General features: G+C 36.9%; 1 pseudogene; it reads right to left on the bottom strand.

Moving 5' to 3' along the window:
- Positions 1-1,182: 1,182 nt before the first annotated feature.
- LOC136009024 (macrophage mannose receptor 1-like) lies at positions 1,183-26,944 on the bottom strand (annotated as a pseudogene).
- Between the last annotated feature and the right edge of the window lie 1,022 nt (positions 26,945-27,966).

Genomic DNA, 27,966 nt, shown 5'->3' with positions numbered 1-27,966 from the left:
CATAGAACAGGAAAAGCACTTTCAATATTTACTTGTCCAAAAGGCAAGCATAACTATATATTCCCTGATATCTGTAGCACATACCAGGAAACAATTTTATCTCTAGTCATCTCCATGGGAAGCAGGTGGTGTTTTTCTCATTTACAGAGTTTTCTGCAAAGTTCTCTCAGCTATTTCCTGTTTCTTCCTGAAAATAGCAGTGAGCATTTCTTTATCTCAGGAGTTGGTATTACAGGGCTTATTATAGTAATTTCAGGAATTTCTTTTTATCTCAGGGCTTTTATCTCTGGGGTTTAAAAAGTGTTCCAAGGACATTAATTGTAAAGTTTACTTTTGGTTTACTTATTTTTAACTCTATTTTAAATAACTTATAGGGTTGGGGTTTTTTTGTTTATTTGTTTTACCAGATCTCTTGGTTAAGTAATGTCATATATACAAACCAGAAAAGGAAGAGCAGTACAATCTTTAGACATCTTTCTGTACCTGTGATTGGAGAAACTTCTCTACAAATTTAGCCAAAGGTGTGTCAATCCAGCAAAGAAGTGCAGTGGTAAAAACTGAAAGCTCAGGTGAAACATGTTGGCAGGGGTGCCCCATATTTTAAGATAGCCCTTGTTAAAACTGAAGTCAGTATTCCTAAAGGAAGAGATTACTTCCATTCTAAGTACCTATCAATAGCATTTCTACTTAGGAGACGTTATTGTTTACTGACTATCTAGAAAAATGGTAAATAATAGTGGTAACACAAATGTTCTCAAGCTGCTCGGCCATAGGCACAGATGTAGATAATAGACAGTATCTATTATTCTAGATACTGTCCTATGTTCAGCATGACGTCATCTTTTTGACACTCAGAGATGCAGGTATTGTAACAGGTTTTAAATAAATGTTGAAAATCTGAAGTGAGCCATGTTCCCATCATAGCCTAGATAACACTGAAGTAATACAGCAGGAAAATAGTTATTTAAAGAATTGAGTATAATAATTTCCATTGTGTACAAAAAAGAGAATTTCTGCATTGAGTTAAATAAAATAATTTCACATAGTAAATTTCTGTCAGAGTTTTCCTGTAATGCCTCTGGAGCCAGCTTTTCAGACATGTTCATTTATGTGAAAAATATGTGTACTACCCAAACTAAACAAAAGAAATTCCTTTGGAGGGGATTTTCAAGGGAGTATGTGTGTGTATTTATAGAAATCCACTAACTGTATTTGTGAAGAGACTCTATCTGGGTAGAAAAATGCAAAACTGACGTAAGATTTTTGTGAGTTGGAACATACAGGCATTTTGTCACTCTACATCTTGTTACATGCATCATTTTCTTGGATATTCGTAGTTGCTTCTAGTCCACTCATTCTGGTCGAACTTTGCAGCAGGCTTTTTCTGTTCCTCCTTAAGCAGAAACAAATTATAATTCCAGCTCAAATTATGGAAAGGGCTAGAAGAATGAACGGCCAGATGATGCCAGTGGGAAGTACTATCTCCATTTTCCCTTCTGTAAGTGGATGAAATGAAATCAACACCTTTGATTTTGAGTGATTTCAGAATACCGTAGTAAATGGGATTGCTTTAGCCAGAAATCAGACAAATACAATATGAATGTAAAATTTCTGTTCAACACTAATTTAATGGGCTTTTTTAACTATTCAAACAAATAAAAATTAAGTCTGGTCAAAACCAGTTTTACTTCAGAATAATCTGTATTTCCTGCATCTAGACACAGATTAAGTTTATAGGCTTTTTATTTATAAATTTTTGTTTTAAATACCCTCATAATGAATACCTAGAAATTATGTAGTTATATTCTTCTTGTATTTGAGCATTTCATTATAATTCTACTTAAAAGTAAGTATGCTTACCTATAGCCTTTATTGACATCTCTGTGTTTTCAAGAGCTTTTGGAAGGAAAAGAAAATGTTTATTCTGAATGCTTTAAGTAAAAAAAAAAAAAAAAAAAAAAAATCCAACCACAAAACAATTTAAACTTCCTAAGTCCAGATGCTCCTAACAATTCCCCCTAAATCCACTTACTGGTGACAACTGCTCTCACAGGGATGTGGAGCTACGTATATGTAAACCTCTAATAGTGTGATTGGCTCTTTTATTCCAAGAATATCTGAGCTCCTCAGCTGAGATACCATATAAAACAGGAAATTAAGAGTCAGAACTCTGTTCTTTCTAAGAGTGTTTTCAAATATTTTAATTTCTGAGAAACGGCCCACCTTTTAAGGTGTTTTCTGAAACATGAAACATTTCTTGAATGGATGTCATGAGTGTTAGAGGTGTATCATGAACATTTTACTTGAGCTGAAAAGGATCTTCTATAAGTTTAGCGCCTTCTGTCAAGAGAAGTGTGGATGTGTTTCCTGTGGTAACTGCACTTCCTAAACTTAGCAGGTAAGGGAAAGGTGAGCAGGAATATGAAACAGAATGTTCATGCTCTGGGCCACATTCAATTAACGTTGGTTGGTAATTGAACTCATGCATTTTCTTGAAGATTATCATTTTGTGATCAGGATAGTACCAGCATTTTATTGCATATGCTTCTATCATGCTGTAGATCCAAAGTGCCACAAGAATGTGTGTAATCTTATTCCTCTAATTCATCAACTCAGCGAACAGTAATGAAAGGAATCACCAGTTCCAACATTTCTACAAGACAGTTTTCATTGCACTCATCAGAACAAGATACAGCTTTTTTTATAATATATTCAGCTGAAATCAAACAAAATGTTGTTCTGAGCTTAGTCTGTGTGATACTTGATGAAAAAGCCTACAGAAAACTGAGTTTTTATTAAAAATGAGTGGTCTTTGACAATTCTTTTAGCTAAGCATAGGCGTCTAAAGTATTCATGATGGCTGCGTGGGACTGATGGTAATATTACAGGATTTATGGGAGAGGCAGTCTTCTGGGGAGGTAGTCAGGAGTTGTGTGGGGCTTGTCAGTATTTAGACAGGTTATTAGGGTCTGTAGATTTTGCACAAAAGCCTGTAATGTTTTACATTTTACATTATATAATGAAAATACAGTATCAGGTATTATTTACCTTAATGTATTAGATATATTACTTAATTTTGGGGTTTTTTTGCAGATATATCCTTTTTTGAATTAACACATGTTGGTGTTCCAGAAGCCAGACAACGCTTGCATTTCTCCAGTTTTCCTGCCTTGTGTTTGAAGGTTCTCCCATTTGCCAGTTCCACACGCACTGTTCTAATATTTAAAATCAGCATATATATTTAAAATACAGGGGTTAGACAGAATAAGTTGTATGAGGAAAACAAAAATTTATAATACAACTTGTTAAATGTTTCAGGTACATTTCTAAGCATATGTAAGCATTCTTTGAAATAAACTTTGATGTCTTTTTTATATGTATGTATTTTTCCACTATAAAAAGTTAATTTCTTTCTAATATAACATATCATCATTTTGTATGATATGGTAATGTATAATCAAATATCAAAAATATTACCTCTGTCATTTTTCTTTAGTCCTATCCGAAAGTTTGGTGATTTTCCATAGAGTATCTTAATGGTATCTGCCAGAAAGTTTACTTCAGTAGAGTCTCCTACTGATACCAAATTGGCAGCTAAAAAAATATTAATACCACATCACAATGTCACATTTTCTCACAGCGTAAGTCAATAAACACATAAAAGATACATAAAAAGATGTAAAAGACACTGATTCTTGCATGCAGTATTCAGTAGTCTCATGGTTATTATATCACTGCATTGTATTTTGAGCATGACTGTGAGCTGTATGGATGCAAGTTGGCACAAAGACATGGATTTTGTTTAGCCTGTGGTATTTTGGAGAAGAAAACTTCATGTCCTTCAATACCATTTGGACAAGCCCAACGACATCGCAGAATGTGGTGCAAATAGGCTGAAAGTGGTACATATTTAGTCAGCGCCAAGTATGTTACCACTACAGCTCTATCACCCACCAGTGGCTGTGCAGCATTTTTGGCAGTGCCTGAAGCTATGTACTGTGAGGGTAGATAGGATGTGTAAGGAGCCCTTACATGCTGCAAATTACACACATACGCATTACAAATACACACAGCTGTGTTAGGGTCTTCAGAAAATGACGACCTTCCTGGCATGGCCAGTGAGTAAAATGTAGGCAAAAGTGTAGAATTAGACCAGCCTCCAAATGTGACCTTTCGTTCTGGTTATTAGTGTGATATTTACATTCTGTAGTAATTTATCTTTCTGTAGAACCATTTCAGGAATTCTGCCGTCAACAGCTATAAAGTAAATTGTCTTGCAAAGCTACTTTTTCTGTTTACTCAATCATAGGCTCATGTTTTCATACGCATGAGGAAACATCCTACACATTAGCACTATATGTCTGAGTGATACTTTTAATCGTAAGAGAGAATACGAGGATTTCTTGCAGCACTTCCCTATGTGTATGAAAACATGGAATTCTGAAATATATGCTGCATCATGGCATTTATCACTGGACACTCAAGAGAAGTCAGAAATGTGGAGTAAAGTGTCTTTTCCTCTCCCCTGGTCCACATACTGTTCTTCTCTCCAGCTTGCAGAAGCTGCATGGCTGGGCGTGTTTTACTGATTCAAGAAAACTGAATGACACCTCCATCTCAGTTGTGGGGCAGCCTCTGCCCTGGAACTAACAAAGGCAACTTTCCTATTTTACATTGTGTGGAGATTCCCTCCTGTTTGGGGAAGGAAAAGAAAATTTTTATTCTGAAGTCTGTATCTTCCTGGGACTGTAAAAGTGTTTATCTCCCTACCAATTGGTTTATACTGAGGTCTATAAAACCAGTAGGAATTTAGTATTTTGGGGATATTCATATTTCACTTAGTATTTGAGATACCAGACACCTCTGTCTTTGACAATGTTTAGTTTTATTGTGAAAAAGTACTCTCAGAAAAGCAAGCTAAAAAGCTTTAAGTTTGAAGTTTTAAAGTAATTTAAGATTTGCTTAGCACTATCATCCATTCTTTCATGTGTTTAAATTACATCTTCAATCTTTCTAAAAAGAAAACCCACTCACTTAGTCGGGCACATTCCTGGTGAGCTTGAGACCAGCTTCTTTTCCTGGAGGCCTCAAAGTAGTAGCAGTGACCATGGAAAGGTATCCAAGACTTGTGTCCTTTTGATTCAGGGCATTTTCCAGGAAGTTGTGGTGGCTCAGTAATGGCCATTATTGATAAGAGATCAGGTAGTTGGAATCCAATTATTTTATAAAACTTTTTTATCCCATTATACTAGTAAGACAAAAATAAACAGACAGTATTAGGTTTGTCATCATAGAAGAAATGAAGTATGTTCTAACGTGAGTTTGAATATGGCTTCGATTTTGATTTTCAGAGCATATTTTGCTTTATATTTATTTGTCAAGGTGTTTGGGAAGATACACTAGTGTACATGAGGTATAGATTTCCTCTAATTATGATTTTTGTAATTACTCTAGTCAACAAAATATCCAGCTGGTTTTCTGGCATAAATATCAGCCTGATTAGTTAAAAATGCTGTTTTTAAAATGTCTTCTGATGCTTCAGTCTCATTTTTTGACAGGATCAAAACCTTATAGCAGAAACAGTGATTGTGAATGAAAGTGTTGGTATGACTAAACATGGCTTGCAGGATTTTTTTTTTTTAACTGCTTCCTGAATATACTCCATAGTGATTTATATAATAGGAAGATTTTGGATGAGGAGATAAATGCAGATGGAATGAAAATTAAATGTTCTGCCAAATTACATTTTCTTCCTGTGAGTTTTCTACAGTCTATTTCTTCCCCCGTTAAGGAACATTCAGCACTCAAATTAGATTTCCAGAACGTTGAAGTGGAAAGAGACATTTTATATCAAATCTGAGGATTTTCGTCAAATTACATCATCTTAGACTGTATTTTGGCATACAATTTTAAATTTTCTAACTATTCAAGATCTTCCATAATGTTGAGAAATACAAGAATATAGCTAAATTGTTAAATTATATTTACACTTATTTCCATAGAAAGAGTAGAAGTTTGTGCTTAAAAAGCTCCTCAAGGGGTTATTTACCTCATCCTTGTGCTCACAGGTGACATGAAGTTGATATATAATTATATAATTCCTAGCAGACGTTCATCCTTTCTATTCTTAGCCAGCTGTAGTGATGGAGGTTCCCTGACCTACCCGAAATACTTATTAAAGGCTTCTGTACTGATAAAATGAGGTTTCCTTAGCATATTTAAGTCTGATACTCCTTTTCAACTGATAGCAGACATAGGGGAGAATTTAATTCCATTCCTTAGGGCTCATTTTTAATATTTGAAATTCATAATCTAGATCCTCCTTAGTCTTTTGCTTCTTACTCTTTTGTGCAACACCAATTATAATATTACCTTTAAATTTTTGTTTCCTTGTCATCTGAAAACCCTGTCTGATTGAGAGCCTTTTCAAACTTTAGTGTCCCAAACTGGATACAGAATTTCATGATGTCTAATCAAAACAAGTCTCATAGCGGGTGAATTACTTTTCCTATTAGAATGAATAATTAAAAAATTAGTGAGTATTCAATCCTTTGTTTCTTGGGCTTTTGGCAATTATTGTTACGAACTGATTTATCTCTTGGGCTTTTGGCAATTATTGTTACGAACTGATTTATCTCTGGGAATAATTCATGTCAATATGTAGAGCTAGTTAGTTAGCCACTCATGTCTTCCTTTATACTGGTGTTTAAACCAAATATTTTTCTAGTGGCTTCTTATATTTAGCACAGTTGATAAATCTACACATCCTCTACTTAAAATGCTTATATACGATTGCTTACCATCAGATTTTTTACAGACAGAATAGAGTTTTTCCTTGCAAGAATCTGTCTTCCAGGTGCCATCAGTGTCTAGGTAGACACATGCTAATGTCTGATCCTCAGGTTTTACTGATCCTTTAAAAACAAAAAACAAAACAAAACAAAAAAAAAAAACCCAAAACCCCTGATCTAAAGCATGTTAAACAAAAAAAGTTATTTTAATCCTTGTGATATAAATTTCAAGATTAGCAATACAGAACTCACTGCTATTCTGGCATATACCTCTGAGTTTAGTACACTCCTCATTGTTCCATATTCCTGTGTCATCAGCATGACCTCTCATCAGAGAAACACAATCAAACTGTTGGAGTAAGGAAAAGGATATGAGTACATTGATACTAGAAGTTATAAAACAAAGTACTATAGCCCCCTGGGTAGTTTCACACCTTTTTTTGAATCACAATATTGTTGGTTTGTATTACAACTCCAGAAACATCTTCCTTTTATCCTTTTCTGTCTGTTTTGGTCTCCTCTGTGGTGGCCAGCTCCCCTTTGGTACTCTCTTGTAAATCTTTGTTAACTTCAGCTCAGCCTGCTTGTTTGTTTGGTTATTTTCAAGGAGATATACTTAACAGGCACTACTATTTTCAAGAACTTTCTGTCGTATCTTCTGTCTTGACTAATGAGTGACTGTCAGCAAGTTTTTTTTAATAGGAGTGAAATAAAATAAACTGAGGTAATGCTTTGTATTTGGCTTGAAAAACTTACTTTAAATTGTAGTTATTATTGACAGAATCATCTAAATGGTGATTCTTGACACAGTTATCATTAGCTCTAGTTCTTAGGATTTCCCTTTTAACTACACCAAATCAGGGTACCTGAGTGCTTAGAAAGTTGAGCTTTATTACAACCTGCAACAGACTACTAAGTTGCCATGCAGAAATTTTAGGAACATCTGTTTTAGTGGCTCTTGCCTCTAGTTTCTCAAGCTTGAGTAACTTTCTGATGTTATTTCACTCCTTTGAAAATGATCTTCTGAAGGAGACATCTGCTAGTAACTTGTAGATAGAGAAAATTAGAATGCACCTTTGCATTTCCCCACCTCCAGCCCCCCACCAATCTCCCAGTTGATATTTCTTGGGAGTGTTATTAGAGAAGCAGTAGAGCTATGTATTATACTGTATCCTATCTTCCTTCCTGCATGCCTTGGCCAGTGGCTAGCTGAGCAAGAGCAGAGTGAATTGGCTCAGATGCAGATTAAGCTGGTTGTCTAGAGGTAGGATTTCTGTGTTCTCTGGAGGTGTGGATATCAAAATGAAGGGAGGATGGACATAGGAAGGAATTACATAGTGTGAAGGGCAAGTTCTGAAACCATGATAATGAAATAAATGGAAGAAAGGCAATGTGGGTGTTCAAATCAGTCTATATTGATCTGAATATGTCGAATGCTATTTGCAGCATTCTGAGGTTTAACTTCAGTGCTAGCAGTGGAGAGAATTTGATTAGTTTAGAAAGCATTTGACATCTACTAGCCCTTAGCCGTTCAATTGTGATTTTAAATAGAGAAGTAGAAAAGAATTGAAATCTTTCCTCCTGCATCCTCTCCTCTTCCTTTTCATGAGTTAACTTGTCAAACACGAAAATATTCCCAATGTGTGCTAACTTTAAAATCTGAATGTTACATTTATATTCTTTGCAAAATGAACATCAAATCACTATGAAACCCAAAATTTGATTCAATCTCTCTAATACTTAATGCCATTTTGTGCTCTGAGATAGCTAGAATACTCAAACATTGAAATTTTTTATTGCAATTGCTAGTATAAAGGTAGATGAATAACCTGGGGAGAAGGCTGAACCAACATCTGTATCAAAGTGAACTATTATGTAAAGTAACTTTGCTCAGATTTAACTTGATGTTAAACACTAAGCAGTATTTACCTGTTGTATTTTGTGGCCATCTTCTGGATATGAAGTATCAAGCAAAACTGAGTCTACAGGTTTTGGGGAATCTGGACCCCAATTTGTATAGGAGACAGCATTTCCATCACTCCAAAAGAAACTGAGTTCACTGAGAATATCATTCAAACCAGTCCAGGGATCACTTGAAAAGTTCTTCAAATGATACGTGAGAAAAGCTGGGAAAAAAGGCAGTAGAAAAGCAGATAAACACATCATCAGACAAGGTATCAGCTCATAAAAAATCCTTAACTATTTTGATCATTAAAGTATTGTATATATATATATAGTATATATATAATTGTATATATATTTTAATTAACATTTGATTGGAAATTTTACCAAGTTTATTATTTCAAGATTATGCTAAGCCTTTGTCTGTGAAAAGTCTCAGGGAGTTAAAGTATTTGGAACTATGAATCAGGATTGGAAAGGAAAGATAAATAAATATGCCTGTTACCTAATGTAATACCATGTTACCTAATGAGTTCACTTATTTCAATACTCGGGATGAGTTAGTTGACTAATGTAAATATGTAGCTGTACACAGCTGCAGATAGATGACCGGGAACACAGGCAAGGTGAAAATGCGCTTTCTTCTGACATTCTACTATTGAACTAAGTTCAGAATGTAGACAGTCATTTCAGAGAGGTATAGTAATATACCTCTTTCTATTTCTGGCAGAAACAGACCAAGGATTCCTTTTCTTTCTCTGTGTCTAAAATTACAAATGCCAGGTCTCCATTTGTTATTTTATGATAATTCATACCCTATAAATAATGTAAAGCAGTTTGTGTGAAGCAGGAGGAAGCAATCCTTATTATCACTAGCATGCCCTAGACAGATGGCTCCAGTTCTAAAAAAGTTTCATGCCATGGCCATATAACCCACATTGAGTATACATACTGTAAAATACATACGTTTACATACTGCCTTTTTTTTGCCATTTTCTCTGCAGGAAGTGACCGTTATATACAGAGTAAATGCTATCTGTTACAGGAAGGGATGTTGCACTCTACCTTGTACTTGTTTATTATGTAAGCTTTCCAGGTTTCCTCCACGGTCCAGATAAATTCTTCTTGCATTATACCAGTATTCATCGAAAGAGCCAAAAAATTTGTAACACTGAGGAAAAATGAAAATAGACCACTACTGAGTGACAGCAAAAGGAATTTAGGTTTGAATTACACTAGTTTTAGTAGAAATTAGCCTAGCTCAGGCCCAAAAAATAGTTTTTCAAAGTGAACAGGGACTCAGCTCTAGAACCAGGTCAAAAGCATTGACAAATTTAAAATCTATTCTGTGTCTTTCTGTTAGGGAACTGGAAAAGTCACAACAAAGCTCAACCAACCATTTATAAACCACAACAGGAGTCTGATGAAATTCTAATGCATTAACTAAGAGATTTTTGAGAAGCCATACTCCATTATTAGTACATGGGTACATTGAGCCTTTTTCATTTTACAGCTCTTTAGTTACTGGGAGATATGATTCATAGTTATTAAAAAGTGTGTAGTCATCACATTACTAATACAAATTCACCGTGAATTGGGTTTGATAATTATCAGTCTGCCTAGCATGCCCTCTCCACATTTCCAGCTCACTTTCTGCTCTGTGGCATAGCAGTAACACTGTCAGAGACTTATCTTGCACAGCTGGTGGAGAATAACAACTCTGCAACTGTAATAAAAATGCAAAAACCCTGTACTGGCATAAACACTACTGGTGTGAGTTTCTATGGCTGTTTTCATAACAATACTGTATCTATTAGAAAAAAGAACTCTCATTTAATAAGTACATCAGGTTTGTCCCTTTTGGGAAGAAACATGCAATTTACATTGAAGTCTGTTTGGAAAAATTTGGCTTTATTTCTGATTTGTTCCAGCTGAGATCACTGATTTTGCTCTATAGCTGGTACTTGCAGTTGAATTCAGTTCATTTTTTTTTTTTTTAAGTGTGTGAAATATAGTATTTTTTTTCAGTTTATCTCAGATGACCACTTCTCAAGAAAACAGAAATCTATAAAACCTCCATTTTGCAAGCATTAGACAACTGGTTCAGTTTTTAATGAAGCTTTGGATAATCGCTGTCAATTCATAACTGAGACACAAAAGGCCTCTTGCACTTTCCCAAGGACTAATACCATTGTGCTTAGATGGATGTTGCCATATCTGATTTTTAAATAAAAGCCAATCCTCAGGCCATCCTCCAGGAGGTGAAGGTACCACTGAAGGAAGTGTTGCATTTGTAGAACTTCTGAGCCTCTGACAGATATAACCATTTGAAAAATACAACTGACATCATTCCACAAGCCTAAAATCAGTTTAAATATAGATATTAAGACAGTGAATATGACTGAAATTTGTGGGAAGTGAACTGACTTCTATGCTTTTAGTTTCAAAAGCAATCTGCCTGGGAATGTGAGATAACATACTTCTGCCTAACTACCTCCCATCATCACTGCTTACAGGGTAGTGCTTACAGGAGGACTTTGATCTTGAACACTTGAGATGGTTGATATGGCAACTGGGTTACCTCTTAGGAGAACCCACCCAAACAGATTTGTTGCACATGCAACAAGTGCAAGTGTAAAGTAACCTTTTATCAGTGAAAACACTATAAAATGTGAAGCTGCATATATGTTCTATTCCTTTGCTAACTGTTCGCTGTTTTTTGAAAGACCAATTTGCTGTTGATTTGAATAGAACATTTTGTTTGTGCAGCTGAAAAATCGGTGATGCAACTGTCCCTGCATTCCCCATTAAAATAAATTTCTTATATTCCACTTTCATGGCTAATATTGCCCCTGAAAAAAACTCAGATGTAATGACTTTGTTATGCACATTTTCCCAAATTGCTGGGAAAGAATGGATTAAAATTGGTGAGATATTTTTAACATATGGGGGAAGAACAGTACCCGTAAAAATACCTTTTTAAAGAGGTCGTGTAACTCACTATTCTCTTTATTTAAGACCACACAATTTTCTTCATCTGTGGCAGATTTGGGCTCACCTGATGCCCAAGCTGCATAGTGCACTCCACAAGAAAACAGAAATGCTCTGGGCTTATGCAGCATTTTACAGGCTCCAGCAGTCCCATGGAAACTTGAATCAAATGAGGTTATAAATCAATAGCAGGGGAAAAGAATGTGGCAATGTATCACCAAAGACTAATAAAAATCAAGAGAAACATTTCTTGTGTTTGCCTCTTAGAGAATCATGTCTGTAGCTGTAACTAGTCCTCTATCTAGTATTCTATGCCATCACTGTTGTGATAGTGTAGCCTCAGGTTTTATTTGCCTTTTTTAAACCAGCATAAAGAATTATGATTTAGAGTTACCTAGGTAGACATATGGGGAATTCTTATATAAATTTCATCCTCACCAGTCATGAAAACAGCTACAACAGCCAAAGTCAGAACGGAAAGAAACTGGCAAGGTCAAATACTCACCGGTGATCCATCACTCCAGGAAGGCCCAACATCAGAATCCAAACACTGCAGACCTATCCAGAAAGGCTGAGATGGTGGTGTTCTTTTTCTAGAGCATGAAAAAAGGTATCATGGAAGATGAGGGTGTATGTGGTTAGCTCTGCTAAATTTTGAAAGTTACGTGGGACAATAACTCTCACACTGAAGATAAAATTTAAAGAGATTTTAAAAATAACAAAATGGGTCAGGTAATTCCCATTAACAAGTAGGTTAAGTTCATGCCTTAAAATTTGCTACTTTGCAAATGATTGTGCTGAAAAGACAGCACATTATTTTTCTTCACTGATGTTGTAATTATGGTGTTCATTTTAGAAATAAAATGCTCAGATTTTCTGGAAGACACAATTTAATTTCAAAACAGTTCATTGAACAATCTTAGGAATGGGCCTGAAGGAGAAGCGTTCAACCAATTTGGTTGTTGGGTTGGTATTCTTTAATTTAAGAGATTTGCAGTTGATGACAAATTTTAGGAACTCCAAAAATGTCTTTGAAAATGGTACCCATATGAAACATACTCTCAGTTATTTTTCTTATGACTATGATATTAAACAGATAGAGATTTTCAGCTAGTTATCTCAGGAGCAACACAAACATATTATAATTTTATATAAATTTATTGTTGCACAAAAATATAAATTACTAGATATTTTGTTTACTTACATTTTTAAGTTTTCTATCACTGTGTACTCTTCTTCACTTCTAATGGCAGCCAGGTCTCCTCCTATTTCTCTGCAAAAATCTTGGGCTTCATGTTTTCTTTTGCTTTTCTTCTCTCACAAAAACCTATAGATATAGGTAGAACACTATGTTTCAGCATGTTAAAGACAAATGTGCTGACTGCCTTGTATAAGCAAATTAAGAAAAAGTCGATTACAGTTATGAGATATAATATGGATTAAAGAGTATGCTAATTGGATAGCCTAATGTGTCACTGCCAAAGTGATAGCTCTGTATATTGTACATAAGCTCACTATGTTTATGCAATAACATGCCATTCTCTGAAGTTTAGATGCCCTGTTTGGTGCTCTTCTGTCTCATGAGTAGGAGTGTTGGAAAAAATAATACTTACTCTGAAACATGAATTAATGCTATTACTTCCATCCCAGCCCAAGAGACATCTGGAATCAGAAATGGCTTGAGGAGCAAGAGGAAGAGTGACTTTTTCAGCTAGTTTTTTGCAGAGAAATTTTGCCTTTACTTCACCGTGCTGAATATCCCATAGTACAGCTGCATTTCCAGTCCTTAGGGCAACACAATCAGCTTTGTTTCCTTTGTGACACATAAAAGAAAATTGAAATGTGTTTTAAAGTGGTTCCCTTGACAGCTTTACAGCTCATGTGATTAATTTACCGAAGATTGTTCAACATTTTAAGTGTAGCATCCGCTCAAAGGAAGAGTGGTGTAAAAGGAGGAAACCAGCAAACAGAGTTCTTCATCATCTTCCCTCCCCTCTGGAAAGCTTTACAAGCACATGAACGACCCCTTGCCTGCCTCTTTCTTATACCACTCACTGCAAGGATTTGGCAGCCCAGGCTGGAAGGGATTTCACCCTTTCCACTCAGTTTGATTTCACTTTTGCAGCGAAAAGCCAGGAAAGAAACACTTTCATGGCATCATGGAAAATCATAGAATCATAGAATCATTTAGGTTGGAAAAGACCTATAAGATCATTCAGTCCAACTGTAAAACTAATGTTGCCAAGTCCACCACTAAATTATGTCCCTAAAGCACCACATCAACACGCATTTAAATACCTCTTATGATGGTGACTCCACCACTTCACTGGGCAGCCTGTTCTAATGCCTGATGACCCTTGCGGTGAAGAAACATTTCCTGATATCCAGTCTAAACCTATTCTGGTGCAACTTAAGGTCATTTCCTCTTGTCCCATTACTTGTTACTTGTGAGAAGAGACTGACCCACACCTCACTACAACCTCCTTTCAGGTAGATGTGGAGAGTGATAAGGTCTCCCTTGAGCCTTCTCTTCTCCAGACTGAACACCCACAGTTCCCTCAGCTGTTCCTCATCAGACTTGTGCTCCAGACCCTTCATCAGCTTCGCTGACCTTCTCTGGACCCCTCCAGCACTTCAGTGTCTTTCTTGTAGTGAGGGGCCCAAAACTGAACACAGTATTCGAGGTGTGGCCTCAACAGTGCTGAGTATATGTATCAGTGACACTCCTGTTTCAAAGGCAGAATGTGCATATGAGTCATCATACGAATGCGTTTTAGCAGAGTTGGGTAACCGTTTAGAATTACAACATAGAAGGTTCCTTAGTAGCATAAATTTACTCCAATGGCAGAGTACCAGGCATTGCTGCATTCCAGTTTGTGTCCAGAACACCTTCACCAGTCACCCACTTGAACATCCCTTGCTATTCTGTGTCTGAGAGACCAATCCAAAAATACTTTTCAGAGCTCAGACCAATGAGGCTGGTAGGTAGGCTTGCTCATATCTGAAATGACAGAAGTCAGATAAGGGTCAAGCCTAGCTTTCCCTTAGTCTGCCATTTCTCATCATCATAAACTACACAAGACTAGAATGAATGGAGTCTCTGTTAGGTTTAGAATCATAGAATAGAATAGTTAGGGTTGGAAAGGACCTCAAGATCATCTAGTTCCAACCCCCCTGCCATAGGCAGGGACACCTCACACTAAACCGTCCCACACAAGGCTTCATCCAACCTGGACTTGAACACTGCCAGGGATGGAGCACTCACAACCTCCCTGGGCAACCCATTCCAGTGCCTCACCACCCTAACAGGAAAGAATTTCCTCCTTATATCCAACCTAAACTTCCCCTGTTTAAGTTTTAACCCATTACCCCTTGTCCTGTCACTACAGTCCCTAATGAAGAGTCCCTCCCCAGCATCCCTGTAGGCCCCCTTCAGATACTGGAAGGCTGCTATTAGGTCCCCACGCAGCCTTCTCTTCTCCAGGCTGAACAGCCCCAGCTTTCTCAGCCTTTCCTTTTACATGGAAGTATGTGTTTAACTGGCACCAGATAGACTAGCTTCAATAGCAGGTGAAGCTGCGCTATACTGAAAAACTGCTCTTTACAAACAGAAGAAGTAGTGATCTATATTTTTTTTTAGAGTAAAGTACTGGAAAACATGAGTGTGTAAAATATATTTAGTTAGAAAAGACATACAGTATTTATTGTTGGTTTGGGGTCTTTTTCCTCCGGAAAAAGTATATTCTGTTTTTCTGGTTTCACATTTTTTCCAAAAAGCTTTCAACTATTTTACAAAATTTCAATATTATTGCATCAGCTACACAATTTTAAACTTTTTCATACCTGTCTCCTATACTCGTTAAATAACTACTGCTCTTTTAGCAGGTTTTCTTTGCCTCTAAAAACTTTACAGAGATACGTCCAACCAGGTAGCAGTAAAAACCATGTCTTTCCCAGCCCTGTCAAGAACATGTGAAATTTACTTGCAGTAGTAAAAGCATACACTCTAGTATTTGAACTTCAGTGTATACTCTTAAATCAACATATTTTTAATATAACCAAATATGATAATGTATTAACTTGAATTCCAGTGGGCTACTGGAAATTAAGCTTACTAAACATGTCGACAGAAGATTTAATGCATGAGTCCAGCTTTTTTAACAATTAGTAACTGATAAATTTTAAGTGATAAAAAAGTCAGAGGCACACAGAATGGAGAGTGCACTCAGAAGCAGGTGAATAAAATACTTCTTTGCTCAGAACCAAAGAGTATTTTGTTTTATAGTGAGATGCTAACTCAAGTTTCCTGATGTTTCTACTCCAGAAGAATAGTAACTAGACTAATTAATTGTTTTGACTCATCAGTTCATCTAAAAAGTCTGACTGAAGAGGTAGCATAAAAATATATTGAAAAGCAAAAGCCTCAAAATTACACCTGAATTCCAAGTCACTTTTCCCTTCTATACGAGCTCAAGATTTGCTTGCTGTACCCAGGAAAGGTAAATAAAATCTGCTTTCAGTATTTGGCTGCTGCCTAGTTCTATCTAGCACAATGAGTCTTAGCTCTGTTCCCCACATGGAGTTGTGGGAAATGTTACTAAATACAGAACTGTAGTACATAGGAAAGTAAAAAGAGGGAAAAATAGAGGGGGTCTGGGAGGAAAGCAATAGAATACAATTACTTGTTCAAAACAAACTCACTCATAAAAGCAATTTGATTGTTTTAATTTGGCCTCAATAGTGAGATTTGTCATCATCTTGCATTATGTCACATAGTCCAGAAATGGACCCCAGTCTCTAGTACGTCTTAAGACAACCACAGATGGTTGTAGAATAATATAACAAATATGTAGAAAACCTCAGTAATGGCTTTAGCCTTTTTCACAGACAGTTCTGAGAGATAATGGGCATGACTCATAATGACTAGAAAAATTTCAAAATAACTTTTAAAAAAGAGAATATAGTGAAAATTATCACCCTAAATCTGATGTACAATCACACTTGTTGGGGAAGGGGAGGAGGGAGGCAAATAGCATCAATGTCAAGTGGAGCTTGTGAAAATGGATTTCACACTTGGAAATTGCACAATGGATTTTTGCTAACCAGATTCTTGGTTAAGCTTTCTTCTTACATACAGGCAGGCAGGATCAGCCTTTGCTGTCCCAGAAACTCCTTGTAGTGAGTCTCTTCTGCAGATGTAACCTAACTTTCTATCACAGGCACTGTCTGCCCAGTATCCATCCTAGATTCAGTTTGGAAAGAGGTGAAAAATAGTGAGGTAGAACCTGTTTCTTTTTGAAACTTTATTGGTTATATTTTTTAAAATATTGTTTCAGTGGGAGAATAAAGATCTGTACTTTTTAATGAATTCCAAGTATTTATGCTTAATTGTGTGGTTATATTAAGCTAACTGTCACAGGCAGACTGTTAAGGTTTGCTTGGCATATAATGTACTCACAATCAGATATGAACATTGATTTAGTTATCTTTAATGTAATTTTAAATTTAGCTTAGAGCAAACAACTGTCTTAGTGAATAAAGATTCCGTTCCCTGACCTGTTTCTAAGTTGCATTCAAAAACACCCTAGAAAGAGGAAAAAAAAATCAAGTGGTATAGTGCTACACAAATGTGGAATGATTCTACCTCTCCTGCCATAGTGACACAATCTTCTTGCTCATTAATTGCATGGGTTGGTTCTCCAGGCAACCATTTTGTGTATGTCACAGGAGTTTCATTGCTTCACTCAAAGTACATTTGAGTGTTGAGGTAATTCAGACCAATCCACAGCTCATCCACAGCTTCTAAGAACAGAAATTCAGCTGTGTTAGTACCCAATTAGAAATAGTCCATAGGAACAAAACTTCATGCAAATAGGCAGAAAGTACAATAGAAATTCACCCAGATTAAATAACAATGGAGTTTATTTTAAGATCTAATACACAGTCTTCTTTCAAGAAGTTAAAAAATGAGATGCCAGCAGGAAATGAGACTCAGCATTATCTGTAAAAGCCCATTACTGTATCTATAGCTACAAGGTGTCTGAGGCAGATAATCAGTCCAAATACTGCAGTAACTAGAGCTGCTGTGTCCTTCAAGTGATTTCGTGCAGTAAAAAACATATTAAAAAGAAAACCAACACCACGAATTAAAATCAAAACAAACAGAAAGAAAAAGGAAATTAAGACAGCACTAATGACTCCTCGTGTATTTTTGGTTTTCAGTTGTGAGGGTTTTTAAACCTACATATCTGTGGGCTTCCCTATAAATATTCATATCAAAAAAAGATTATTTTTGAAACCTGTAATATGTCTAATAAATCTACAACCACAAAACAGTGATCTCTATAGGGCAGCCATCCTTCTGGGCATTTAACAGGCTCTGCATCCCCTCAAAATCAACAGATATTTCAAGTTATTAAACTGTGCAAACCAAAGTCTAGGATAATTGCAATTACATTGGAAATTGGGAAAATTAAACGTTTATAAATAAGTAGAACTTCTCTTCATTCCTTGTACATTTTAGACTTCGTTGTTGCACGCTGTACTTTTGCAGAAAACATACGACATTTAAATGAAAGAGGAGAATAATAGCTTTTGGACAGAGGACTATTTTGCTTTTGGACTATTTTGGAATTCCATGCATAGTGTCTTCACACAATGTACCCCACCCAATTATGTTTTGCATGTTTCATAAAGGTATTATTACCGCAGCCCAAAAAATTCTCTACACAGAAGGCTTTCCATACCAGGTTTCATTAAATAAATCAGAGAAAAGTGTAGCAGAAAAGCGGGCTGATGGATTTGCTAATTTTGCCATCTTTCTGTTCTCCAGATATCCCACTGAGAAGGTGGTTTGAGCCTATTGGTGCCATCGTTCCAAACCTTCCATGATAAGTCTCAGTGTTCTTGTATCGGAATGCTCTGCATGAAGGGTGAAGCATCTCTAACTTTATTTTCATGTTTATTTTCATGTTTTTATTTAACATTTCTTTACTTTACAATTTTTGCTTGTTGCATAACACACACTTTCTGCCATACTTACAGAATAGCAGTCTCAAAAATAAGATATTCCTATAATTTTTGTGGAAACTGTTGGCTCACACTAAAGAAATACCAAACTTTAAGCCTGCACTGATGGAAAGGCTGCAGCAAGTCCTTTTCTTGGTCCCGCCTTCCCTCCCTGTTTGATCAGCAGTACCTCCCTTAAGGAATACATAGCTCACAACCAGTTGCAGAATAAATTATGTTGTTGCCCAGTCAGTAGATGCTGGACTGAAGAGCCCAGAGTACCTGTTGCTGCTGCAGTTGCAATGCTGTACACAGACTGTAGGAAATCAGAGTTCATAGTTTCACAGCTCATGAAACATCTAGTTTTATACACAATTTGTTGCCAGGACCCAATTATACTAATAGGACTAAGTAATGAGCTTAAAACACTCATGTACATTCATAAAAACAGACAGGTTAAGTTTGAGCTAATATTTTGGGGCAGGCACACATCTTAACATAGTTCATATTCAGACAAAGAATTTTACAGATGTAAAGAGAGAATGTCCTCCGGAGTAAGAACCATCAGGTGCTAACAATAAAATCAAACTTCAAAGCCTGAAAATTAGAGTTCGAGCTCTCCATTGTAGAGCTAAACCAAGCTTAGTGAATTAATATTATTTGTTAATAACATGAGACAAAAGCAAAGTGACACCAATTGGTTAGATATGTTGTCTGGCATTTGAGCAGGGAGTGGTGGGATCCTACATTGGATGAAGCCTGGCAGGGTAAGCTTCCTCTTTGTGGGAGCATGTTAAATAGTTTCAAGAGCTGTGGTTAGCAGAGCACAAAAATAATAAGATTAAATTCCTAAAATAAAGTATAAAGCAAATCTTTTGGATGGGACATACCAAATCATATGTGAAAACTGATTTTCTCATTTCCACAATGCCCTTTTGGGGAGTCTTTCCTTTCTATATGAGGTTCTGGTCCAGCAGCTTTCAGTGCTATGCTGGAGCAAAAAAGTTCCACTCAAGTCTTTGAGAAAGGACCTTTCTGCATATCCCTTTGGCAGCTTGGCTGCAGATTTGCTCCTTGCTGCAGTCAAAGCCCAGTTACACTCACAACGGCTGTCTCTCCTCTGCTTGCCACTGCAACCAGCTCTCCAGAACGTTCTCCATGAGCAGTGTCCCTGGGGAGTGGACAGGGTTTTTCCCTTCTTAGAGAGGTCTGCAGAGTGGTAACTTCCTTTTTTTTTTCCCCTTCCTCCAAAAGATACAACTTACAATAATTTTGCAGTAAACTGGAAATGTATAATTAACTCATAATAGCCACCACATGGGAATACAGGAGCTCCAAGGGTGTGGGCTGTTTGACCTGAGAGTCAGCTACTCCTCTTCTCTGCAGGGCTTGAGGAATTTAACCAGCTCAGCTGAAGGTAGAAAACCCTCTAGCAGCTCTGGGCTTTCTCTTTGTCCTCTGTGCCAGATAAAAACAGGTGGCACCTTTGAGACTTGTGGAAGGCCAAAATGTATGTGCATTTATTCACCAAGCAAACATACAGTATTTGCTGCAACTGGCTGTTGCTATGACAATCAAGTCACTTTCAAAGATAAGCTGCCAACGCTGTGAACTCTATTTACAGTCTCACTTGAATGCTAAAGAGGAGAAAAAGCATAAAAAGTGAAGGTGAAGGCTTTGCAAGACTGATGCTCACTGACAGCTGAGTCCTTGCAGGATGCAGGGTCTGATAACCATCGTGAGAGTTGAAGAGAAACACAGAGGATTTAAATGACTTGAAGGCATTTTTAGTATGCTACAGCTCAACTAGAGCATTTCATTGAGTCTGTTTCTGGTACAAAATGAGTTTATTTAGCTCACTTGCTTGAAGTTACTTATGATATACCCAGTGAAGAAAAGCATCGCTCTCAGCTTTTTAATCTCACATATTTTATAAGCTTTCAACTCAATTCGCTCATGTTCGTGGGGAATACTACAAGACTGTAATTAATATGCATTCATCATGCTGTCAGGAAATATTAATTCAAAAAACTGCTCAGAAAATGATTACTACCTGGTGCTCCCTTAAAGTATCTGAAGGGAATACCACCGCTCCAGTGCCAGCTGCTGTTGAGATTCAGACTGTTCAGCTCAATCCAGAGAGAGGATCTCTTGCTGTCAATCAGATCTAGGTAACCAAAAGAGTTGAATACTAATAAAATTTGTTGGGAAATGCTCTGCATTTTCAAAGTTCAGAGGAAGATAATAAATGTCTGCTTTCTAAGTTTCGGTACGGATTCCGTATTTACTGGCAATAAACAGTTTATTCTGCAAATAAGGGTAGAGAATGGCAAAAGACTGTTTAGCATAATAGTTTATCTGAATGTAAGGCTATTCTATAGTTATATGTAAGGAATAAGCCTTGAAAGCTGAAACACTGAATTGCTATTGATAATATTTGTTACAAGTTTGCTTCATTATAATGGAATTGATACAGGGCCTTTATTCTAGTCTTGCATAAATCCAGAAAGTCTTTAGATTTTTCATAGTGTTTTGTATAAAATTTGTACAGTATTTGCAAAAATCCATTTTATAGATATATGTGAAGAACACTGATTTCTTAACATGAAAGTCATATAATGACTGTCTCCTATAATAATGTTCCTTTTGTAAAGTCTCTTTCTGGTGTTTTCTGACTTTGAGGTAACTTTTGCTTAATTAGCTGGAAATACTTAACTTACTTAAAAAAGAATCCAAATAGCAATTCCACAACTTACAAAAGGTCCGCCTATGAAAAGCTTAATTTATGGTAACCATGCTGTTTTTCTAGCAGTACATATACAATTTTCATATCAGCTACACATCATAATATTATTAAAACAATGAAACATTTGTAATCAGTCCAAAAATCTCTTTGCTACTCTTTTAACTGAGTCTTGCTTATTAATTCACCTTCTAGATACTTTTGTTCATGTATCTCTGTGATACTTAATAATTCTGCGTTCTGCTGCTGGCAGCTCTTCCCTGCTTGTTGCCACTTGAGAGCTGACTAGTAGTTTTTCTGGTAGTAGGTTCCTGTTAAAGGACCTGTATTCCAAAATCTGTCATTGTCTGTATGAGAGAAAGGAAATTTAGTGTTGCAGTTTGTAAAGCATCTTGCACAAAAATTTATGAGAAAATTTAGCTACGAGCTTACTTATGAGATTCTGGAGCAAATTAGCTCAAACCCATACTCTTCTGTCAGCTTGCTCTTTGTTAAGTAAAAAAGAGTTTGCCATCGATTTTAGCAGACATCCTTTATTTTCAGTTTCCTCAGTCAATTTGATAATCTCCAGGTGAAAAAATAATAGCGTAAAGAGATCAATAAGGCAAAACTGTACCTTGGTCATTATGTACACTGGAAACCTGTTCAGCAGCTCATGGCCTATGCCTGAATTAACACTTGGCTGAAATACAACTAAAGTGCAAACATTTCCAATGATAGACAATTTTATTTTCAAACTATCCCATCATTAGTTACATTGGCAATACTACAGGCTTGGGGCAGAGTGGATGCAAAGCTGTCAGAAAAAACCTGGGGATGCTGATTGATGGCTGCTGATCATGAGCCAGCTCGTGCCCAGGCAGCCAAGAAGGCCAACAGCATCCTGGCCTATATCAGAAATAGTATGGCCAGCAGGACAAGGGCAGTGATCATCCCCGTGTACTCAGCACTGAAGAGGCTGAACACCTGCTGTGTTCAGTTCTGGGCCCCTAAAAAGAGAGACATTGAGGTGCTGGAGGGGTCCAGAGAAGGGCAACAAAGTTGGTGAAGGGTCTGGAGCATAAGTGTGATGAGGAATGGCCGAGGGAACTGGAGTTGTTTAGTTTGGAGAAGAGAAGGCTCAGGAAAGACCTTGTCGCTCTCTGCAACTACCTGAAAGGAAGATGGAGCAAGGTAGGGATCAGTCTCTTGTCCCAGGTAACAAGCAATGGGATGAAATGAAATGGCCTCAAGCTGCACCAGGGGAGGTTTAGATTGGATATTAGGAAAAAATTATTCACTGAAAAGGTAGTCAGGCATTAGAACAGGCTGCCCAGGGAAGTGGTGGAATCAACACCCCTGGAGGTATTTAAAAGACGTGTAGATGTGTTGCTTAGGGACATGGTTAAGTGTTGGAAGTGGCAATGTTAGATTTCCAGTTGGACTCAATGATCTTACAGGTCTTTTCCAACCTAAATGATTCTATTACTTTTTAAAAAAAGTATTCCCTATTTCTAGTCTGCATGTTTTTTTAGGTAATTGGAATTTCTAAACTGTCTGGTGAGAGCTTACTGTTAGCAAAAGTGTTCCCTGGGCAAGTGCTAATGAGCTGTTTTTAAAACTTCTCCTAACTTTCCCTTTTGTTGAGAAAAGTGTATTGAATTTCTTGATTGATTCATTAGAATAAATGTTTTCTATTTTTCATTGTGTTTCTTTATTGCTGATTCACTTCAGATTTTTAACATTCTTTTTTAATTGTAGACTCAAGTGTTAGTGTCCCAGCAATTGTATAATGCCAAATACTTCATGTTTGCAAGTTTATATTGAGGATGTTCTGGGATATTTCAGGGTACGCCATGTAATATTGCACCAGGAAATAATTTTCAGTAATACTAGTCAAAATTGTAGTGGTAGTAATTGGTGGTTGATATTGAATTGCACTGGTTTTCAAGTGCAATTCCAATCAAAATGACAAATAGTCTGTGCTATAGCACTGAAAAGTTAGCTTTTGGGCAGCACTTCTTATATCTTCATTAACATCATATTTTGGTGTCCTTCATCCTGCACTCAGATGCACGTACATTTATCTGTTCAGATAACTTTGTCTTGAAATGTAATTTCAAACATTACAAGGGAAGGGCTAGCACTGCTGCTGTTTCAGTAAGACCTTTGAGCCAATTTTCTCATTTCATGTCTTTCAGAAAAGAAACTGCATCTTTCCATTGACTGCAAACCAATTTTGTAATACAGAGCAAGGATTTGCATTGGTAGAGAAAGTTATACTACTGTTACCACAAATAGCGATGAGGCAAGGAGAATAAGGCTTAGTCTCAATTTTCACATTATTTTCTGCTGAATGCAGTCATATTTAAAGCATAATGGTCTTTTCCTGGGTGTTAGCTACTGATAGGCACACCCAGGCAACATTTACCCTGACTGTAGACTCATAGGAAACATTTTTGTTTCTTCTGTAAGGAATGCAGTGGCATGACAGAGGCATTTTTTAGTAGATTAAAGTAATTACAGGATTTTTCCCTTCCATAATATTAACAGCATCTCAGTATTGCTATATTTACCTAACAGTGTTGTGTTATAGCATCTATGTCAGCATTTGGGACCTACTGCCAGTGGGACAGAACCCATACAAATGGTCCTTATCAGAGTCAGGAGTTTTTGCACACCAGAGCAAGCTGACCTGCCAGCAGCCATGTACCCAGTGTACCATGTGTCACTCAGCTGGAAGGGGATGGCACAGGGAGCTCCGCTGGCATTTCCTAACAGCCTTAACATATCTGAAGGGACAAAAGAGAAAGTATAATATAGGTATGAGAATCTGGGAGCCCTAATTCTCTATGTATGTGTCTGCACTCTCCATAAGGCTATATGGAGAAAGGGTTACAAGTGTAACATCACTGTAACTGGGGACCTACTGTCACCAGATGTGTCTTCCACCTAAGTTCTGGGTAGGTCTTGCAACTTACCATTTGCTTATTATACCACCAGCTGTAACAGCTGGAATTAGAGCGGTTCCACACTGCAACCGGCTATGAAAGAACTGAAATGGTATTTATCTAATAATTAATTTTCTAAAAATAACATTATTTGTGTATCACGTAGCTTAAAATTATTAAAAATAATTCATTGATATAATTGTTAAATGCTGTGGGATTTCTGGTATCTGAAATCTCATAGAGTGGCTGAAAGGTAGCGTGCATGGAACTATTTCCGTACTTTTAATATTGGAATATTAAACTTAAAGATTTTTGCCATTTATACAACAATACCAATACAATTTCGCTAGTCCTAGTATAGAGTTAAGAGTTTTGATTAAAGCTGACAATTAAAAATAGCCTAGATCCACCTTTACTTTAAAAGTAAAATTTAAAATGCACTTTTTTTTGCACATACTGCATTCTATCTGAAGGCAAGCAGCTGTGCATCTCCAGGTTGGAGAACTATAGGTCTGAATATGTGCTAATCATCCTTCAGTCCACCGTTGCCTCAGAAGGAACAGATGATATTAGACTAAGGGGAGCAAAAATCAAAGGACCCTGTCTGTGTTGGCAAAAAATATGTGTTCAATAAATCATCAAGATTAATCTTTAAACTTTACCTTCATGGCCTCAAGAACATAAACCACCCATGGTTCTATAGATTTACTCACTGTCGCTGATCCTATGTTCAGCACAATATTGTCATCTTTTCTTTTGCCAGCACTGAGAAAGAAATCTTCCCCTTGGATTGCCAAGGTCGCATTTCTGCACCCCCATTTCTGCAATTCACTTTTCTTGTTGCATGGGTATAGAGACATTTTAGCCTGATTTTTCTTGATGGGCACACCCAAACACAGTGCAAATGCCACGCTCATCACCTGGTCACCAGACACCCACCTGAATTTTTGTAACTCGTTGTTTTTCTTGCAAGCAGCTGTTGTGACGGTATGAGAACTCTGAGCAATTAAACAGAGCTCAGTATCTTCATTGTATAGTAAAAATATTTCATTGTCTGTAAAACGAAAGAATCAGAATTCATGTATTTATGGTGAGGGGAGCTTGTGCAGAGAGAAATGTGCTGCTTATGCTATGCTTATCTAACTCCTGTCAGGCAACTGTAAATTTGAGTCACTTTGCAAAGATCAAACACCATTTTCAAGACTTTTATTTCCCCTGTGATGGAAAAATAAGTGTAGCTCTGGTAAGTACATGTAAATACAATACAGAGGAATAAGAGCACATAAAGTACATTATGGCAGCATCAAAAATGTCATCACTATAATGAAATTTTCCCTGTGAACTTTCCCCTGAAATACACATTTCTTTCTTACTGAAGATTTGGAAGGTTGCCATCACTTCATGCACTACAGATTTAGCTCATATCCATGCGGTTGCATTTGTGCTTAATATAGTCAGTGAGTGAGCCTCCTGTGACTCTTGCTCCTTCTGTAATCAGCATGTTCTTTATGGTTTGGTTTGGGTTTTTTTTTTAAGAAGAAAAACCATGGAACAGTGACTTGTTATCTTGCCTTGTTCCATTATTCTCTCATTAGAATGTGTATCATAAGAAGTCAATGTAATTCACACAATTAAATCACAAACATTCTCACAAGAACCAACACTGAGCAGCATACAGACATAAAGATACCATAGCTGTGTGCCTGTCTCTGCATTGTTATGGAAAGGCAATATGTGAATGCTGAAGAAACTAGCTAACACTTCCATAGGATTATAGGCAGCCTAATTCAGTATTCCATCAAGACAAGCAGACCCCTCTGGGAAAGGCTGCCCAGTACTGCAGTTGTACTGTATATACTGCAGTATATACTGCCTATAAAGCAGGTCATTCAGTGCTGGGCATCAGTCTGAACACAGATGCCTGCTTTTCAAGATACCATGTAGCATGCAGCATAACTATGCCTCTCATCCTTACACTGAAATCCATAGTGATTATTTCAGGCTTGTTCTGTTTTTTTCATTGGTGTCTACTCAGCCACAATATTACCTCTCACATCAGTGCATAAGCTCCATCTCATTCCACACAACCTCATCCTAAGGCTAGGAGATACACATACAACACCCTATTTAATTCCTTTCTCTTTTTCATTTGTCGTAACTCAGTCACATATACAGACAAAGACTGTGAAGCACACCGTGAAGTCCGTCTACTTCACAGAGCAGACATAGCCAATAATTAAGTTGTATCCAAATGGAAATCTTTATCTGCACACGTGACTCTCCTGACTTCTGATTCCCAGCTTTACTCCATCTTGACTCTAAAAGCGGACCAAAATCTCTGATTCTGTACCTATTTAAACTTCTACAGACCACACTGGGTAGTTAGGAGGAATATAAAATGCAGGGTAGTCAAGCTGTGTGAAAATCTCTAAGAGCCTGAGAAACAAGCAAGACAACAAAAATGCCCACTTTCACATCCACTTTTGCAGGGGACAAAAGACAAAGACTCACCAAGTGTCTGCAAAGCAGTATGAACAAAAGACAAGAAAGCTAAGACTAGAAAAATACAAGTGTTTCATTTCTTTCTTCATATTCACAAACAGATGAGATGAAATTAACTGCTGCAGTAGAAGTCCTTAAGGAACCAGTTGGTGCTGGCTCCTTCTCAGTTTTGGAGAGTTTTAGTTGAAAGAGAAAACTCTGGGATCTAAATAAGGAAATATCCTGTCACATGTGGTGTTTTGAAATCTATAAATAATTACAAAATTCAAACTTTGCACCTGAAAGTGAAGTTTCCATCTATTTTCAAGTGGCAAAGTTCAAACAGTATCACATCATTCTGCTGAATTATTTTTATCTTTCTTGGTTCTGCTCTGGGATTATAAGGTCTATACCCTCAAAGACAAAGATGCAGAGAGTGCACTTTAAACGAATGTGCATGAAATCTCATACATATGTACCTGGGAAACTCAGAAAAAAACACATGCAAAGTTTTGGGCCAAATAGGTCTTCCCTACTACAGAAGTTATTTCATTTGATGAACTGAACAATGTCAACTATTTCAGTGTGAAAAATTAACCCAGAAGAGAAAATTTAATTTTGCTTGGTAACTTGACAACCTGAGCACTATCTATACATCTGGCATTTATTGTCTCCGATCAACTGGTAGAACTGCTGTGCTGTTATTTCATGTGAATTTATCTCAGGAGGACCAATACAGGTTAGCCTGATCTTTACAAACCTTTCTTTTAACCGGTGATTTGGACAGCAAAACTGCCTTTCAAAATTATTTAGTCCACAAAGTACAAATGAATTTTAATACCTAATTTTAAAGAGTGAAAGACAGAGGCAGTAATGGGGAAAAACTATTCATGTAAATTTCTGTTTATTCCAAACACCATTTTACTTGAGTAGCAGCATGCATGCTTCAGTGCATCATGGTGAGATATATTTTCAAAGTGCAGGCTTTCGGGCTGAGTGCTCTGCAGAAAGAGTGCTTACTGTATGTCAGCACTTGCCTGGATGTGATGCTGCCACATATCTCTAAAAAGAGAGAACAATAGGGTGTTGTAAATCTAACTTCCCATAAGTTTCATGCTTG

Source organism: Lathamus discolor, chromosome 2, assembly GCF_037157495.1.
Source record: "Lathamus discolor isolate bLatDis1 chromosome 2, bLatDis1.hap1, whole genome shotgun sequence".
Lineage (NCBI taxonomy): Eukaryota > Metazoa > Chordata > Aves > Psittaciformes > Psittacidae > Lathamus > Lathamus discolor.
This window is presented reverse-complemented; position numbering and strand designations above follow the sequence as displayed.